Genomic DNA, 19,773 nt, shown 5'->3' with positions numbered 1-19,773 from the left:
ATGTAATTCTTCTTCACTTTCACTCAGGATAGCAATGTCATCAGCGAATCGTATAATTGACATCCACCACCTTGAATTTTAATTGCACTCGTGAACTTTTTTTTAATTTCCATCACTGCTTCTTTAATGTACAGATTGAACAGTAGGGGCGAAAGACTACATCCCTGTCTTTCTTTTTAATCCGAGCACTTCGTTCTTGGTAGTCCAGTTGTGTGTTGTACATACAGTTGGGTGTTGTACATATTGTATAATACCTGTCTCTCCCTACAGCTTACCCCTATTTTTTCTCAGAATTTTGAACATCTTGCATCATTTGGCATTATCGAACGCTTTTTCCAGGTCTACAAATTCTACGAACGTGTCGTAATTTTTCGTTAGTCGTGCTTCCATTATCAACCGCAACATTAGAATTGCCTCTTTGGTGCCTTTACCTTTCCTAAAGCCAAAATGATGGTCACCTAACACATCCTAAGTTTTGTTTTCCATGCTTCTGTATATTACTCTTGTCAGCAACTTAGATACATAAGCTACTAAACGGATTGTACGACAATTCTCGCACTTGTCAGCTCTTGCAGTCTTTGGAACTGTGTGGATTATTTTTTTTCCCGGAAAGTCAGATGTTTTGTTGTCAGTCTCGTACATTCTACATACCAACGTGAATAGTCGTTTTGTTGCCACTCCCCCCACTGATTTTACTCGTAGATATTATGATGGAATGTTTATCTATCCCTTCTGACTCATTCGATCTTAAGTCCTCCAAATCTTTCTTAAATTCCGATTCTAATACTGCATCCCCTATCTATTCTAAATCGACTCCTATTTCTTCTTCTACAACATCAGACAAAACAGTGTACTCTTTCCACCAACCCGATTTCTCCACTGCATTTAACAGTGGAATTCCCGTTGCACTCCTAATGTTACTACCCTTGCTTTTAATTTCACCGAAGGCTGTTTCGACTCTTATCTAGAGCTATAAATGTCGTTCAAGAGATCGCTAATATGACAATATTGATTTCGTACACGTTTGATGTTCTGGAGAGAAACAACTCTTAAAATGCTTTTTGCTGATCTTTTTGCACGGTAGATGTCAACTATTTATTAGCGCATACTAATTTTTCAGTATTGTATATGACAAATGGAGTCATACGCTTGAAATAACTACCAAAACGTCTCTTTCTGTCACCAGTCTAAGTCATTTAACTCGTAATGCTTCACATATTCTCCTTAGACGCGCTGGAAGAAGGAGTGAACAGATCTCATCACGAAATGTTACGTCATTCTCCAGAAGCAAATGTAATCATTGGTAACGAATCACCGCTGAACAGTCGTTGTAATTGTTTTTTGAGACTGTCTCATATGTGCCATATTTCACAGCATTTCACTAGTCCGTTAGGTAAAAAAAGCACATTTGATGATGGTGGCTACATTTGGGAGTGGACTACACTTTAGGCCACCACTGACCATGAATATTTCTCTCTCTCTCTCTCTCTCTCTCTCTCTCTCTCTCTCTCTCTCACACACACACACACACACTCTAAAAAGCACGTTTCCTTGCCACGCGACATTCACAGTACCTTTTCGCCCTGTATTTTAATCTCACTTCCGGAAAGTTGTTTTATTTCCTTCATTGTTTCTTCTCTACACAGATTGAACAATTTTGGAGATAGCCGGCATGCCTACCTTACGCCCTCTGTAATCCGAGAATTTCTCCCTTAGTTTTCCATTCTAAACGATCAACCTCGGTTGTTGTATGCTCACTGATGAAGTACAACATTATGGCCACTGGCTACCGTGCGAATGAATGACCCTCAGTCGCCTTGGGGGCACATGACGCGGTAAGAGATGTATGGGGAATTATTCTAGTGACGATAGTTGCTGCAAGAGGGAAATCCACTGGCATAAGTAACTTTGACAAAGTACAGATCGTTGTGGCTCGGTGCCTGAGAAGAGCACCTCAGAAACGGCAAAGGTGGGCAGCTGTTCGCGCACTGCTATCGTGAGAACCTCTGGAAAGTGGTTGAAGGACGTTGAAATCACGAGCAGACGATAAAGTGCTGAACATTCTCGCCTCATCACAGACCTTGAATACCGGTAGCTAGCCCACTCTATAAAGTACGATAAGCGGCTATGGAGAAGAAAAATTAGTGAAGTAGTCTGACATGAAGAAGTAACGAAGAAAACAGGAGACGTGAGAAGATTATTGAAAGTGAACAAAAAGAGAAAAAATATTGGCTGGGACGTATACTGCGTAGGAATTGTCTGCAAGAAAGATTTACAGAAGGAAATGTGGAACGAATGAGAGTAAGAGGTAGAAAGAGAATTGGAATGGTTGATGACATTACAAATGGACGAACATATACTGACGGAAAAAAATTCGCAACACGAAAAAGAAATTCATGTAGAGTAATGAAATTTCGGGAGTACATTTATCAAGGTAAGATACTTAAGTGATTAACATTACAAAATCACAAGTTAACGTAGGCGCAAAATAAGCCTTTGCTAATGTGAAATGTTCGTATACTAATAATCGGTGTAAACATATGAATATTAAATGCAAGCAATCGAGGATATATTGTTTTCTACTGGCGCCAGATGAGAGTTTGTAGGATGGAATTCCATGCCTGTTGCACGTGGTTGGTCAATACACGGATGGTTAACGCTGATTGTGGATGACGACGGAGTTTTCGTCCGATGACGTCCCATACGTGCTCGATTGGAGACAGGCCTGGTGATCGAGCATACCGAGGCAACATGCCGACACCATGTAGAGTTACTATTGGGAACAACTCTCTGAAATGGCAGCACTACAGGTCGCATCACCAGACTGCCGAACAACTTTGCAGTCAGGGTGCATGTGATTACAACGAGAGTGCTCCAGCTGTCTTACGAAATCGCACCCCACACCATAACTCCAGGCGTAGGTCCAGCGAGTCCAGCACGCAGGCATGTTGGTTGCAGTTCCTCAACTGGCCTCCTAATCAACACAGGGCCATCACTGGCACCGAGCAGGACCAGGTTTCATCAGGAAGCACAATAAACCTCCAGCCAGCCCTCCAGTGAGCTCCCGATAGGCGCCACCGAAGTGGCGGTGGATTGGGGTCAGTGGAATGTACGCTATAGGGCGTATGGGTTTGCAACAGTTCGTTGTGTCGCTGTGGTGTCGAGTAGTGCTAAAATTTCCGCTGCAGATGCAGTGAATCGCCAGAACCATATGTCGAACACGATGGTATTTCCTCTCGTCAGTGCCCCATTGTCGTCCGGAACCCGGTCTTCATGCGACTGTACATTCCCGTGACAACCGTTGCCAGCAATCACGTACAGTGTACTACATTCTTTCCAAGCCTTTCTACAATAACTTAGAAGGAACACAAGCTTCTCCTAGCCCTATTACACGACCTCTTTCAAACTCTGTTAGCTGTTGATAATATCATCTTTTCGCCTTAAAGGCATTCTTGATTAACATCAGCTCACCACGTCTAATCTGAAAGGTAACTAGCGGACACGGCCGTTCGAACGTAATTTACAGCTAACCTAATACGCTACCAGCGCCATTTTTATGCGAAAGGTGCGAAATCTGAATAGACTTCATCTTTCAGGTGAAGGAAGCTGCTGAGAACAGGACACGATGGGCCGCCTCCAGTTGAAAGCTGTCACAGGACAGCCACGCTAGGCTGTTCTCCAGTAAGATGAGATTTTTTCCGACTGTACTGTTTAGGTCGTGTTCTCGGTCCCGCCGCGTCCCTCGTAGGGCTGCAGGTGTCTGTCACCTTTTTGTTGTGACGGCAGGCGTGGCTCCCCACCTGGAGCACCTCGTCTGCCAGTTATGTACAGCACTACACGGCGTCAAACAGGTTAGGGGGCCGTCCACTCCACACGGGCTCCTTCGATAGGCCGGCGGGTGTAACCTGCCAGCGGAGAACTCACTCGAGTCCCACCCTGCTCAAGTGACTTAGGGGTGACATTTCCTCCCTTGCGGCCTCCGCGTATGGACGGGTGAGAATCAGCTGGTGACGACCTGGTGGGAAGCAAAAGTTGTAAGTGTGTAATGTATTCTATGTCGATACTGCGTTAACACTTGATAATGAAAGCAAGAATTAAGGAAAATGGAGATAACTGAATAGAATTTGTTAACTTATTAAAAGCGTTCGACTTCGAAAAATGTTACAAACTATTTGCATTTCTTAGAATATTGCTATGCTCCATAGGAAAACATGTGTAGTATACCAAGAGAGAACAAAAGTAGTGAAAGGTTAAGGGAGTAGCCCACATATTAAGAAGCGCGTAAGGTAGGGATCTGGTTTTTCTCATCTTCTGCTCAAACTTTATACCGAAAAAGGAATGAAGGTAGTAAAATAATGGTCCAGATGTGTGATTCGATTTCAGGGTGAAAGGATATCAATGATAAGATTCTCTGGTGACGCTGTTATCCTCTGTAAAAGTGAGGCAGAACTGCAGTATCTGTTGAATGGAGTGGACAGAGTAAAGGGGACACGCTACAAACTGACAGTAAACAGAAGAAAGACGAAAGCAATGACGAACAGCAGAAACGAAATTAGCAATAAACTTAACACTAGAACTGGGGAAAACATAGTAGACGAAACGAGGGAATTCTCCTATCTGGAAAGCAAGGTAGCACACGACAGACGAAACAAGGAGGTTGCAAAGAGACTAGAAAAGGCAAGGAGGGTACTCCTCGTTAAAAGAAGTGTGTTAGTATAAAACATAGGTATTAATTTAAGAAACAAATTTCTGACTATGTATGTCTAGAGCACACAGGTATATCGAAGTAAATCATGGACTGTGGAGAAAACGGAATTGAGAATCGAAACGGATGAATTGTGATGCTACACAAGGATACTGAAAACTAAGCACAGTTATAATGAATGAGAAAGATTTTCCATAGATTCATCACGGAAAGGAATATTCAGAGGACAGGATGATAAGACACATATTAAAACAGCAGGGAATAAGTTCCATGTTACTAGAGGAAGCTGTAGAGGACAAAAATTATAGTGTAAGTTAGAAATTGAAGTATATAGAACAAAATTAGGCTGCTGGCTGTTGGTGCTGCCCTGAGATAAAGAGATTGACAGTGAAGAGGTATTGGGGCTAGGCCGTTTCTAGCGCAAAGTACCGTTATCCAAGATGGCGGCTGTGACATCATTCAAGATGGCGAATTTTGGTGGGAAGTTTGAATTTTGGTGGGAAAGTGCCATGCCCCCTCCCCTAGGAAAATGGCGGCAAGTTCAAATTCCAAAATGATAATGCGTCACACCTAGGAAAATGGCGGGAAAAACGGACATGTCTTTATTATGTAACCAGTTTCAAACATGTGTGTTCGCCACGAGCTCTAGAGCCCAACTGGCTTAGTTGATATCATCGCCAGTAGAGAGCGCCACTGTGACATCATCCAAGATGGCGTATTTTGGCGGGAAGTTTGAATTTTGGCAGCAAGAAGATCAACTCGCCTACCTCCACTAACCTAACCTCCCACCCGCTCCCAACAGGAAATGGCAGGAAGCTCAAATTCCAACATGTTAATGCGTCACACCCCAGTTATCTCTACTAAGCAAAGAAAATGGTGGGAAAAACGGACTTGTGTTTATTATTTAACTAATTTCAAGCAGATGTGTTCTCTACTGGGTCTGGACTCCAACTTGCTTAGTTCATATTAGAGCCACCAGAGGGCGCTCTCCTGACGTTCATGATGCAAGTACCGGTATTCTAGATGATGGCAGCCACTGTGTTCACCGTGAGCTCCATAGGCCAACTGACTTAGTTCATATCGTCAACACCAGAGGACGCCACCGCGACGTCAGGTGACGACGCGCTCTTTATAACCGGACACACACCACGCCACCAGCCTGCGGGCGTCTACCCACTTACGTCACACACCCTCGGCCGCCGCCTCCATACATGCTCCAGAAATAGTCTTCTGTAAATATGCTAACTAAAGCAACACCCACATCGCCCATCTAACCTATCAATTACCTAAGTACTTAATTCCATTTCAATTTTAATTATATTCAATAATTCAGTTTACAGTTTCAATATTCAATGATCAAATGAGAAGTTCCACATTTTTCCCACTATCAGTGCGGTGTTCATTCATGACCTGGCACACCTTCCCCCACCCCCCCCACCCCCCAGAATGCTGCACCAATAGTCACGTGACTCTACATAAGAAAATTGTGGGAAAGAAAGGACAGTTGTACTAACCTCAGGGCACCCGACCGCCACCTCCTCCTAGGAACCAGCGCCAAGTTTGAATTCTGGCAGTAAAGAAAGGTCACTTGTGCTTTCGCTACCAATGTAAGGAAATTGTTGCAAACGAAGCTCACCACCACCACTAACCTAAGTCACCAGGCCGCCACCTCTTCCTAGGGACGGGTGGTAAAAGAACTCAGCCTGCACTTGGCTGATGCAGAGAGGAAGCATTGTACTTTATTTATTTTGGGGCAAATTATTTTGCGATGGAGTATATTTATCACAGAACACACGCTCTGACATGTCTCACAGCATACAGACCTGCAAACTACTCCTACATAACTCATACTCTACACACGCGCTTGCTAATTGTAAACCGTCATAAATAACGCACCTGCGCAGCCTATAGACATGTGAGCCACTCGCAAATAATGCAATTAATTTACTTTGAGAGAGCCAAACAACTCGCAAATTGTCTAAATAATAATCCATGTAAAAGACCCTGCAAACGTGCTTGCTAATCGTCAGCTTTCCAAATGATACACCAGTCTTTATTTAAACGATTAGAGGCAGCACCACCACCAAGTGTATTCGCCACTGAGTCCATAGCCCAATTGACTTAGTCCATATAGATGCCACTAGAGAACGCTGTAGTGACGTCAGGTGACGATGCAAGTACCGTAATCTAAGCTGGCGCCACCTGGTGGATTCACCACGAGCTCCAGACCCCAGCCGGCTTAGTACATTTCGTCGCGGCCAGAGGACGCCACCGTGACACCAGCTGATGACGCAAGCACAGTTATCCACGAGGTCTAGTACTCAGTACCACCAGCAGAGAAAGCTGTCGTCCTTTTCGTGACATAAACCAAGATGGTGACGGAAAGCGACTCAGCCTGCTCTCGTCTGCTGGGGACAGTAACGATTGACTGCACTCTATTTATTTTCAAACAACTTATTTAGTGATGGAGTATATCTATCACACTGATACAAAACATCCACCCAGATGTGTCTGCGGTCACAGACACGGAACCAACTCGTAATTTCAGTACACAATAGCAAACTGCTCCTAACTAATTCTTCACACTGATGTGTAGGCACGCTCGGTACTCGTAAACTGTGCAAATAGCGCATGGCACAGCCTACAGAGCCGCTCGCGAAATAATGCCATCGACGCGCGCAAGCACAGCCCACCGCCCCCTGTCCAGTAGAGCACCCAGGAGGTAGCAATAAGTGATGCGCACAGCCCCTTGCTCTGCACGAGGTGGCGGCACCCCCATTCATACGGAACACCGATGATGACGCGATCGCACGTATGGTCGACGTGGCCGCCAGCTGTCCAAGCACTCACAGACACACCCCCCGTGAAGTGAGGCAGCCGCAGCTCGGGTCCCGCGCGCTCCTTCGCACCCGCCGGCCGCCGCCACCGAGAATGCCGGACATTTGCCACACCGGACATTTGCCACACTCGCCCCTTCGCCAGGTAGCTTGAGTAGCGATCCCTCAGGTAAGGGACGCCCTTCCCCGCACTACCTCTGTCCGCTTTCAAACCGCCGTCTCCACATCTTACTCGATACAACCAGTACGTAAGGGCCTTCTTCTTCGACATCTTGGCCAAATACAGAGCTTCTTTTCCGAAATCGAAATATTTATAACTTTTGGGAAACGAAAGCAATACCGACAATTATGTCAGTATGTAATTAGTTCTCGCAAGTATAAATATAGCTTCCTTCCACGATGAAACGCGAATGCGAATGTACACTAATCATTTCTTTTTGATCACTGCATTTGTGCCTACTTTAATTACTACAACTGCATACCCAAAAGACAATAGGGAAAGAATAAATGGGTTTGTGAATGTTTGAAAAGAAGATCGACGTACTCCATATTAATTTACTCTCTAAAAACATTAGTTAATAAAGTGGAGCGGGACAATGTTCAAAACGTAACTGAAAACACGTTCACTAAATAGAGATAAGAACATCTATGACTGACATGTCATCTAAAGTCGACTTACAATTTTAAAATGTTAGAAATAAGGAAATGGCCGGCCGGTGTCGCCGTTCGGTTAAAGGCGCTTCAGTCTGGAACCGCGTGACCGCTACGGTCGCAGGTTCGAATCCCGCCTCGGGCATGGATGGGTGTGATGTCCTTAGGTTAGTTAGGTTTAATTAGTACTAAGTTCTAGGCGACTGATGACCTCAGAAGTTGAATCGCATAGTGCTCAGAGCCATTTGAGCCAAATAAGGAAATGAAGTAATACAGAATGCTACGCTTGTAACGTATATTGTTGTTCTACATTGTTTAGCTCTGGTATTCACAGGCTCACAGAGAAAGCATCTTAGGTTCTGGAGGGAAAAGCCGTAATTGTAATTATCTGCACTACAACAGAAACAAGGACAACTTAAGGGAATTTAATGTAAGCTCACAATCGACTTTGAAGCAGATAGTTCCTGTGACTTAGTATGGGCAGAGGTAATATTCGACAACCGGAATAAATTAATAACTGGCTCCTTTTACCGACCCCCTGTCTCAGATGAAACACTTGCTAAACGGTTCAAAGAAAGGGAAACTTGAGTCTCATCACAAATAGGTACCCTACTCATTCAGTTATAGTTGGCAGTTACTTCAATCTACCTTCCGCATGTTGACAAAAATACAAAATGGCTCTGAGCACTATAGGACTTAACATTTCTGGTCATCAGTCTCCTAGAACTTAGAACTACTTAAACCTAACTAACCTAAGGACATCACACAACACCCAGTCATCACGAGGCAGAGAAAATCCCTGACCCCGCCGGGAATCGAACCCGGGAACGCGGGCGCGAGAAACGAGAACGCTACCGCACGACCACGAGCTGCGGACCGACAAAAATACATTTTCATACCCTACTGTAAATAGAAAACAACTTCCGTAATTGTTCTAAATGGTTTTTTAAAATTATTTTTAACAATTAGTTGACGAGGCCATTCAAATTGTAAATGGTTACGCCGGCCGCGGTGGCCTCGCGGTTCTAGGCGCTCAGTCCGGAACCGCGCGACTGCTACGGTCGCAGGTTCGAATCCTGCCTCGGGCATGGATGTGTGTGATGTCCTTAGGTTAGTTAGCTTTAAGTAGTTCTAAGTTCTAGGGGACTGATGACCACAGATGTTAAGTCCCATAGTGCTCAGAGCCATTTGAACCATTTGTAAATGGTTACGAAAACACACTTGGACTCTTAGCCACAAATAATCCTGAGCATCACGACGGATACAGGGATCAGTGAACACGCAGTCGTAGCGAGGCTCATTTTCGTAACAAAAATACACCAAAACTAAACGCGAAATGTATCTATTTATAAAAGCAGCTAAAAATTCGGGTGACGTCTTTCCAAGAGGTAGTCTCCAATCCTTCCAAACTATGTAAATTAAGACCATATGTGGCTTAAGTTCAAAGAAATAGTATCAACAGCACTCGAGATATTCATACCAAATTAATAAGAGACGGAACTGATCCCCCATGGTACACAAAACACGACAGAAAGCTGTTGCAGGAGCACCGCAAAAGGCACGTATAATTTAGACGAACGCAAAATCTCCAAGATTGGTGAAGTTTTACTGAGGCTCGAAATTTGGTGCGGATTTCAATGCGAGATGCATTTAATAGCTTCCACAACGAAACTCGCTCTAGAAATGTGGCGGAAAATCCAAAGAGATACTGGTCCCATGTTAAGTAAACCAGCGGAAAGGCTCAGTAAGTACCTTTACTGTGCGAGAGCGACGGTAATGTTACTGTAGACAGTGTCACTAAGGTGGAGTCAGTAAATGCATTTTCCGAAATTCTTTCACCAAAGAAGACGAAGTAAATATCCCAGAATTCGAAATGAGAACAGCTGCAAACATAAATTAGAAGCAGATATCCCTGGTGTTGCAAAGCAACTGAAATTACACTGTCAGTGACTAATACATTTCTTTCTGATGTTCTTTAGTAACAATTAATTTTCAGTAGTAAGCTCCTTGCTTTTACTGACCTGTTTAAAGATAATCAACAATTTAGTAAGAAATTTTAATTTTTAAAGAACTATATCTAAATGTACTTAAGTAGATTTACATCTACTGTAAATGTTTGCAGCTAAACTTAAATAAAAGATATTTGAGGTGCCAAAATTGTCAACCTTAGGATCAGATCAGTTTTGGGATGTCAATTTTAGGTGCAATTCAAAGGTTCAGTTCCCATTTCCTTTTACAAAAGCGTATACTATCAGTTTAACAAACCATGATATTTTAGGTGATAGTTGCGATTCTGAAGCTTCAGAAAATTATTTTAGAACTCACAATTATTTAATAGTATGGCCATAATATTGGAAGGTAGAAAAAAGTTATCTTAACGTGACAACAATAGGGATACTTTTGTGAGGTTTGAAACACTTTTTAATTTTTACATTAAAGGCTGATTGGCATCACACTTTGCACAGGCTTTGGACCGTGAAAATGATAAATGACCATCTACCATTCTGGCGTGTGTAAAATCAGCCTAAACACGCTGAACTAATGTACACTTTATTTACAATTACAACTTAATATTAGCTCCGATAATGCTGCTTCAATGTTTTAAAAATTTATCTCAGTAATCTGCGAGGACTCAGTGGTCTTCATAGCTTTTAATACATTTTTAACGTATTTTAGTCGAGTTTCTGAATATGGGCAATGGCTTTCAAGCAAGGCCTAATGTTGCCAGTCTCCTCATAATTCTTTACTATTCTCTCTATCCTGTCGTCCATCTCGAAGTACTTCTTCTTCCTCTTCTTACCTTCAAGATTCATTTCCAATTTCATGTACATGCAGTTTGTGAGCTCTGCTTCCTCTTTCAAGCACTCCACCAAATAGTTGATTCTAGGGTGAGGGTTTTCTATAATACTATTTACACTCCTGGAAACTGAAATAAGAACACCGTGAATTCATTGTCCCAGGAAGGGGAAACTTTATTGACACATTCCTGGGGTCAGATACATCACATGATCACACTGACAGAACCACAGGCACATAGACACAGGCAACAGAGCATGCACAATGTCGGCACTAGTACAGTGTATATCCACCTTTCGCAGCAATGCAGGCTGCTATTCTCCCATGGAGACGATCGTAGAGATGCTGGATGTAGTCCTGTCGAACGGCTTGCCATGCCATTTCCACCTGGCGCCTCAGTTGGACCAGCGTTCGTGCTGGACGTGCAGACCGCGTGAGACGACGCTTCATCCAGTCCCAAACATGCTCAATGGGGGACAGATCCGGAGATCTTGCTGGCCAGGGTAGTTGACTTACACCTTCTAGAGCACGTTGGGTGGCACGGGATACATGCGGACGTGCATTGTCCTGTTGGAACAGCAAGTTCCCTTGCCGGTCTAGGAATGGTAGAACGATGGGTTCGATGACGGTTTGGATGTACCGTGCACTATTCAGTGTCCCCTCGACGATCACCAGTGGTGTACGGCCAGTGTAGGAGATCGCTCCCCACACCATGATGCCGGGTGTTGGCCCTGTGTGCCTCGGTCGCATGCAGTCCTGATTGTGGCGCTCACCTGCACGGCGCCAAACACGCATACGACCAACATTGGCACCAAGGCAGAAGCGACTCTCATCGCTGAAGACGACACGTCTCCATTCGTCCCTCCATTGACGCCTGTCGCGACACCACTGGAGGCGGGCTGCACGATGTTGGGGCGTGAGCGGAAGACGGCCTAACGGTGTGCGGGACCGTAGCCCAGCTTCATGGAGACGGTTGCGAATGGTCCTCGCCGATACCCCAGGAGCAACAGTGTCCCTAATTTGCTGGGAAGTGGCGGTGCGGTCCCCTACGGCACTGCGTAGGATCCTACGGTCTTGGCGTGCATCCGTGCGTCGCTGCGGTCCGGTCCCAGGTCGACGGGCACGTGCACCTTCCGCCGACCACTGGCGACAACATCGATGTACTGTGGAGACCTCACGCCCCACGTGTTGAGCAATTCGGCGGTACGTCCACTCGGCCTCCCGCATGCCCACTATACGCCCTCGCTCAAAGTCCGTCAACTGCACATACGGTTCACGTCCACGCTGTCGCGGCATGCTACCAGTGTTAAAGACTGCGATGGAGCTCCGTATGCCACGGCAAACTGGCTGACACTGACGGCGGCGGTGCACAAATGCTGCGCAGCTAGCGCCATTCGACGGCCAACACCGCGGTTCCTGGTGTGTCCGCTGTGCCGTGCGTGTGATCATTGCTTGTACAGCCCTCTCGCAGTGTCCGAAGCAAGTATGGTGGGTCTGACACACCGGTGTCAATGTGTTCTTTTTTCCATTTCCAGGAGTGTATTTTGTTTTGCCACCCTTCAACAGCATTCGTCGTTCGGTGCCTTTTTCCGTAACAGTCCCACATTTCTATTGCGATATCCTCATTCTCTAGCCAGTTATCCACAAAGTAGTCAAGGAAATGAGAGAACCTTCCGTTATCAGGAGCTTCTGCATGAATCTCAATCCATCCGGTTTTACAACTGCCAGCGCTGCACACACGCTGACGTGAAGTCTTAAATCCTCGTTCTAGCGGTACTCCTCAGCTAGACCGAGAACTTTAGTTCTTCTCCATAAACTCTTCTTCATATGGAAATAGAATCCATATACTCGTATTTCAGTTGTGGGAAAAACTTGACGAATGGTCGATATCGCAGCTGCCTCAACGTCCACCTTTACTTGTTTAGGACACCACTCAGAGACTGCCTGTTTTATCAGACGAAACAGACGAACAGATGTGTCTTTCTTGTTATTAGGGAGCAGTGCAAATACAATAGGAAGAATGTTTGTTTCTTTAATCGGGCCTCCAAGGTCTGTACAAACTGCTTGCTGCATCTCTTAAATGTTCCATCCATAAAAAAATGGGCACATGTTTTTAAAATTTCTTTTCCTTTGCTTCCACTAAAAATCATTATTCTCGCCTCTAGTAGATCGTCTTCCAGAATAAAACTACTGCCATCTCCCATTTTTAATAGATCTTCATGAAGATCAATTTCATGAGTTCTTAGGCTGTTGTTGGTTCTCTTCATAGATTCTGAATTAGGCATCACTGTAACAAAGTCACAAACTGTATTACGTAGATTTCCCATTTCATCCGCGTATATCTCCGATAACTGTGTAGTTTCTTCTCGAGACCTTCTCTCCGCCCTTTCCACTTGCTTTCTCACTTTCAGAGCTGCATCGTCAGGTGGTCCACAGAGATGTTCTAATACGCTCAACACTTCTCTGTTCCTCGGAAGCAGCTTTCCCTTGCAATGATCCGCTTTTCGGGGTAAGCACGTCCATGTAACAACACCTTCTTTAGATTCCCTCCGTTTAAGATACTCGTAACCTTTGTAACGAGCAGGAGGCCTGCCCTTGTTTGTTGTAATATCTTCCATACTGATGTCACGTTCGGAACTTCGAAAGCAAACTGGGCGGCCGGGTGAGGAGGAGGGGGAGGAGGAGGAGGAGGGGGGGGGGGGGAGGACAAGGGACCCGACCCTTCGGAGCAGGTAAAACCGTGGCAAACGTCCGGTGTGGCAAATGGCCGGACACCCGCCACCGAACACCGGTGAAATTTGCATGCCTCTGTACAGTCACCGTTATACTCTCATAGCACTCCAAAGCGCCTTCACGCCAGTCTCATATTCGAGGCATCTCCACGCGCTACTTGTCATTACCACTGAAGGCGGAACAGCACGGAGCGTGTTGCCACACGAGCTCAACCGCGCGTAACTGCCCCAGCATGACCGACGCAACACCGCCAAGTGCACGCGCATAACTACAAACTCATCTAACAACCTTCCCAACCTTATTCTTACGTCACATCGCTTTGTAAAAAAAATAAGAGCCAAGTCGACCTCTCCGAAATTGTATAGTGTCCAAGAAATAGTTAATGCTTGCTTTCTTTATGCCTCAGCTTGTCTGCACAGAAATTCTTACCCTAACAGAACCTGTTTACCAAAATATCGCCTAATCCAGTCTTCTTCGCAGACATAACGTGACAGCCTTCCTGCTCTCAAAATACGCAAATGTTCTCACCGCTCCTATATCCCACCATAATCAATCGAGCATTCTCATTGGCTCTTATCGAATTCACCACTCGAATTACTAACGCCTTCGTTATTTTGCAAAGACTGCTAAATTGCACAGACAGTTCCCGCAATCTATACACTCCCAACCTGTTCTTTCTTTCTACAGACGCTGCACTCAGTGGTAATAAACTATTTCACACTGATCACCATTTTGCACCGACAACTAAACATGGGAAATTTGTCTACAAGTCATCAAATACATACGATACTAGCAAGAATATTGGAGCGTCAAACCGATCTCCAACCAGGGAATATATCACCTAGTACCGTCTCGATCTAGTAAACATGCAATTCATATTCCTCACCATACCAAATCATCCCCTTTACATCAACGAACCGAAGTCACTCTCAGAACTGATGTGCAAAGGCAGGCTCGTTTCCCCTCGGCACAAACGCGGTACTCTTTCCGCTTTCTTGCTCGCATTTCTACAGACATCTCCAGACTCGTCGATTACAAGAACACCCGTATTTTCGCCGTAATATTATACAATTTTCGCTGTACTTCTCGATATCAGGCACACAGCAGCACCCTACCGATCGCTAACACAACATAATGCGCAACATACAGACTGTAAATTATTTCTCCACAAGCACCAAAATTTAGCGATGTGCAGCGTGCTGTAAACCATTGACTAACTAGAACCAAGTAGATTAAACTGATATTAGCACTCTCGAATACCGAAGTCGGTCAACTAACAGATTCCAGATGATGAATATTGTTCACAAACCAACTAGGGTCTTGCCCACGTCTAGAGAACAGGCAAACGTGTGTCCAGCACACCGCAATCGATATTCCCTCTACTAAATAAAGGCACAAAATGTGCAGAAGCAGTCGACTGAACAATTTACATGGGAGGGAATAACGCTCGACCGCAAACGCACCATCATCTCAAAGTTCCATTTGATCACGAAAGCCGCCCAGCACGTACTTAGTTCGCTATTCGGTCGTCTAGAAGATGGTAAAGTTAACTATCATACATTCCTACACTCCAACAGGCCTCTGCATTTGGAAGACTGCTACCATTAACATGGGAACGCGAATCAGTACCACCACAGACTTTGCATACACGAACACATTCTAGAAAACCCCACACATATTTCTTCTGGCATTATGCTTACAGTCGCTCTGAAAGTACCTGTACCTTCCTTACCACTAGACACACTCTTCCCTTCGCTATCATAGTACTTCAAGTCAAATCCATACCCTCCCTACAACAGCACATAGACATTTCCTTTAACCCAAACAGAAACTTTATAAACCTGATGCTCCAAAGCGAACATATCACACACCCAGCACTAATACTAACTATAATATTACCTCCTCAATAACTGGATGCATACGACACCAAATAATACTGACCAAAATTCAGCAATGTGTGTGCATGTCTCTTACGTTTTTCCTGTGAGTCATACCACCGTGTCATAGACGTAATAGAGCACATGTTAAAAAAAAAATCTCGATCCCAACAACTACTGCATTTTACTCTCACAAGCGCTCGTCGTTCTACTCGGTGCACCCAAGTATCCATGTTGTTGTTGTTGTGGTCTTCAGTCCTGAGACTGGTTTGATGCAGCTCTCCATGCTATTCTATCCTGTGCAAGCTTCTTCATCTCCCAGTACCTACTGCAACCTACATCCTTCTGAATCTGCTTAGTGTATTCATCTCTTGGTCTCCCCCTACGATTTTTACCCTCCACGCTGCCCTACAATACTAAATTGGTGATCCCTTGATGCCTCAGAACATGTCCTACCAACCGATCCCTTCTTCTGGTCAAGTTGTGCCACAAACTCCTCTTCTCCCCAATCCTATTCAGTACCTCCTCATTAGTTATGTGATCTACCCATCTAATCTTCAGCATTCTTCTGTAGCACCACATTTCGAAAGCTTCTATTCTCTTCTTGTCCAAACTATTTACCGTCCATGTTTCACTTCCATACATGGCTACACTCCATACAAATACTTTCAGAAATGACTTCCTGACACTTAAATCTATATTCGATGTTAACAAATTTCTCTTCTTCAGAAACGCTTTCCTTGCCATTGCCAGTCTACATTTTATATCCTCTCTACTTCGACCATCATCAGTTATTTTTCTCCCCAAATAGCAAAACTCCTTTACTACTTTAAGTGTCTCATTTCCTAATCTAATACCCTCAACATCACCCGACTTAAATCGACTACATTCCATTATCCTCGTTTTGCTTTTGTTGATGTTCATCTTATATCCTCCCTTCAAGACACCATCCATTCCGTTCAACTGCTCTTCCAAGTCCTTTGCTGTCTCTGACAGAATTACAATGTCATCGGCGAACCTCAAGGTTTTTATTTCTTCTCCATGGATTTTAATACCTATTCCGAATTTTTCTTTTGTTTCCTTTACTGCTTGCTCAATATACAGATTGAATAACATCGGGGAGAGGCTACAACCCTGTCTTACTCCCTTCCCAACCACTGCTCCCTTTTATGTCCCTCGACTCTTATAACTGCCATCTGGTTTCTGTACAAATTGTAAATAGCCTTTCGCTCCCTGTATTTTACCCCTGCCACCTTTAGAATTTGAAAGAGAATATTCCGGTCAACATTGTCAAAAGCTTTCTCTAAATCTACAAATGCTAGAAACGTAGGTTTGCCTTTCCTTAATCTTTCTTCTAAGATAAGTCGTAAGGTCAGTATTGCCTCACGTGTTCCAGTATTTCTACGGAATCCAAACTGATCTTCCCCGAGGTCGGCTTCTACTAGTTTTTCCATTCGTCTCTAAAGAATTCGTGTTAGTATTTTGCAGCTGCGGCTTATTAAACTGATTGTTCGGTAATTCTCACATCTGTCAACACCTGCTTTCTTTGGGATTGGAATTATTATATTCTTCTTGAAGTCTGAGGGTATTTCGCCTGTTTCATACATCTCGCTCACCAGATGGTACAATTTTGTCAGGACTGGCTCTCCCAAGGCCGTCAGTAGTTCCAATGGAATGTTGTCTACTCCGGGGGCCTTGTTTCGACTCAGGTCTTTCAGTGCTCTGTCAAACTCTTCACGCAGTATCGTATCTCCCATTTCATCTTCATCTACATCCTCTTCCATTTCCATAATATTGTCCTCAAGTACATCGCCCTTGTATAGACCCTCTGTATACTCCTTCCACCTTTCTGCTTTCCCTTCTTTGCTTAGAACTGGGTTTCCATCTGAGCTCTTGATGTTCATACAAGTGGTTCTCTTATCTCCAAAGGTCTCTTTAATTTTCCTGTAGGCAGTATCTATCTTACCCCTAGTGAGATAAGCCTCTATATCCTTACATTTGTCCTCTAGCCATCCCTGCTTAGCCATTTTGCACTTCCTGTCGATCTCATTTTTGAGACGTTTGTATTCCTCTTTGCCTGCTTCATTTACTGCATTTTTATATTTTCTCCTTTCATCAATTAAATTCAATATTTCTTCTGTTACCCAAGGATTTCTACTAGCCCTCGTCTTTTTACCTACTTGATCCTCTGCTGCCTTCACTACTTCATCCCTCAAAGCTACCCATTCTTCTTCTACTGTATTTCTTTCCTCCATTCCTGTCAATTGTTCCCTTATGCTCTCCCTGAAACTCTGTACAACCTCTGGTTCTTTCAGTTTATCCAGGTCCCATCTCCTTAAATTCCCACCTTTTTGCAGTTTCTTCAGTTTTAATCTACAGGTCATAACCAATAGATTGTGGTCAGAGTTCACATCTGGAAATGTCTTACAATTTAAAACGTGGTTCCTAAATCTCTGTCTTGCCATTATATAATCTATCTGATACCTTTTAGTATCTCCTGGGTTCTTCCATGTATACAACCTTCTATCATGATTCTTAAACCAATTGTTAGCTATGATTAAGTTGTGCTCTGTGCAAAATTCTACCAGGCGGCTTCCTCTTTCATTTCTTAGCCCCAATCCATATTCACCTACTACGTTTCCTTCTCTCCCTTTTCCTACACTCGAATTCCAGTTACCCATGACTATTAAATTTTCGTCTCCCTTCACTATCAGAATAATTTCTTTTATTTCATCATACATTTCTTCAATTTCTTCGTCATCTGCAGAGCTAGTTGGCATATAAACTTGTACTACTGTAGTAGGTGTGGGCTTCGTATCTATCTTGGCCACAATAATGCGTTCACTAAGTTGTTTGTAGTAGCTTACCCGCGTTCCTATTTTCCTATTCATTATTAAACCTACTCCTGCATTACCCCTATTTGACTTTGTGTTTATAACCCTGTAGTCACCTGACCAGAAGTCTTGTTCCTCCTGCCACCGAACTTCACTAATTCCCACTATATCTAACTTTAACCTATCCATTTCCCTTTTCAAATTTTCTAACCTACCTGCCCGATTAAGGGACCTGACATTCCACGCTCCGATCCGTAGAACGCCAGTTTTCTTTCTCATTATGACGACATCCTCTTTAGTCCCCGCCCGGAGATCCGAATGGGGGACTATTTTACCTCCGGAATATTTTACCCAAGAGGACGCCATCATCATTTAATCATACAGTAAAGCTGCATGCCCTCGGGAAAAATTACGGCCGTAGTTTCCCCTTGCTTTCAGCCGTTCGCAGTACCAGCACAGCAAGGCCGTTTTGGTTATTGTTACAAGGCCAGATCAGTCAATCATCCAGACTGTTGCCCTTGCAACTACTGAAAAGGCTGCTGCCCCTCTTCAGGAACCACACGTTTGTCTGGCCTCTCAACAGATAACCCTCCGTTGAGGTTGCACCTACGGTACGGCTGTCTGTATCGCTGAGGCACGCAAGCCTCCCCACCAATGGCAAGGTCCATGGTTCATGGGGGGTATCCATGTTGAAACCTATAACTGCTTTACGAATCGAGATACGACATTACCTCCGAATGAGGTGGTGTTTTCCGGACAAATACCGTGACGGTGATCGTGGAAATGTGTGTATTAAGAGCGAACGATGTAACCTCGCGATAAACTCAATGAATTTTTAAAGTCATTCGGCTAAGGAACGTCATATGCAAGGGTTATTTGCGACTCATCACACAGCACGCAACTGCGTAATTCATTAGTTTTTGCAACGCATTCTGTCTCGAGACCATATCAGACGTTCCGTGATATATCCGCTGAGTTATAGGCGATGACAGACAGTAGTAGTAGATGATGTGCTGATTGAGGTCCTAAGAAGAAAAATATACACTAACTTCCCAGATCTCTAGCCTTACGCTATATATTAGGAATTACGTCCATTCAAACACATACTTGCATAGGCTCACACCCACAAGTCAATCATATTTCACGCACTCTCATATCTCTAAACGAGTCACCTTCCACGAATCTGCCAGCTACAGTAAAATTAGGACCTCCTTTTAACCACACCCTATACATCCTCCAGTCGTGCCAATTTCTACAGCATTCCACAAGTGCTAGTTCCAATTTAAATCGGGGAAAGACATGTCCAACACATTCTGCAACCCTTGTAGAAACAGTTCGAG

This window comes from Schistocerca nitens, chromosome 8, assembly GCF_023898315.1.
Source record: "Schistocerca nitens isolate TAMUIC-IGC-003100 chromosome 8, iqSchNite1.1, whole genome shotgun sequence".
NCBI lineage: Eukaryota > Metazoa > Arthropoda > Insecta > Orthoptera > Acrididae > Schistocerca > Schistocerca nitens.
This window is presented reverse-complemented; position numbering follows the sequence as displayed.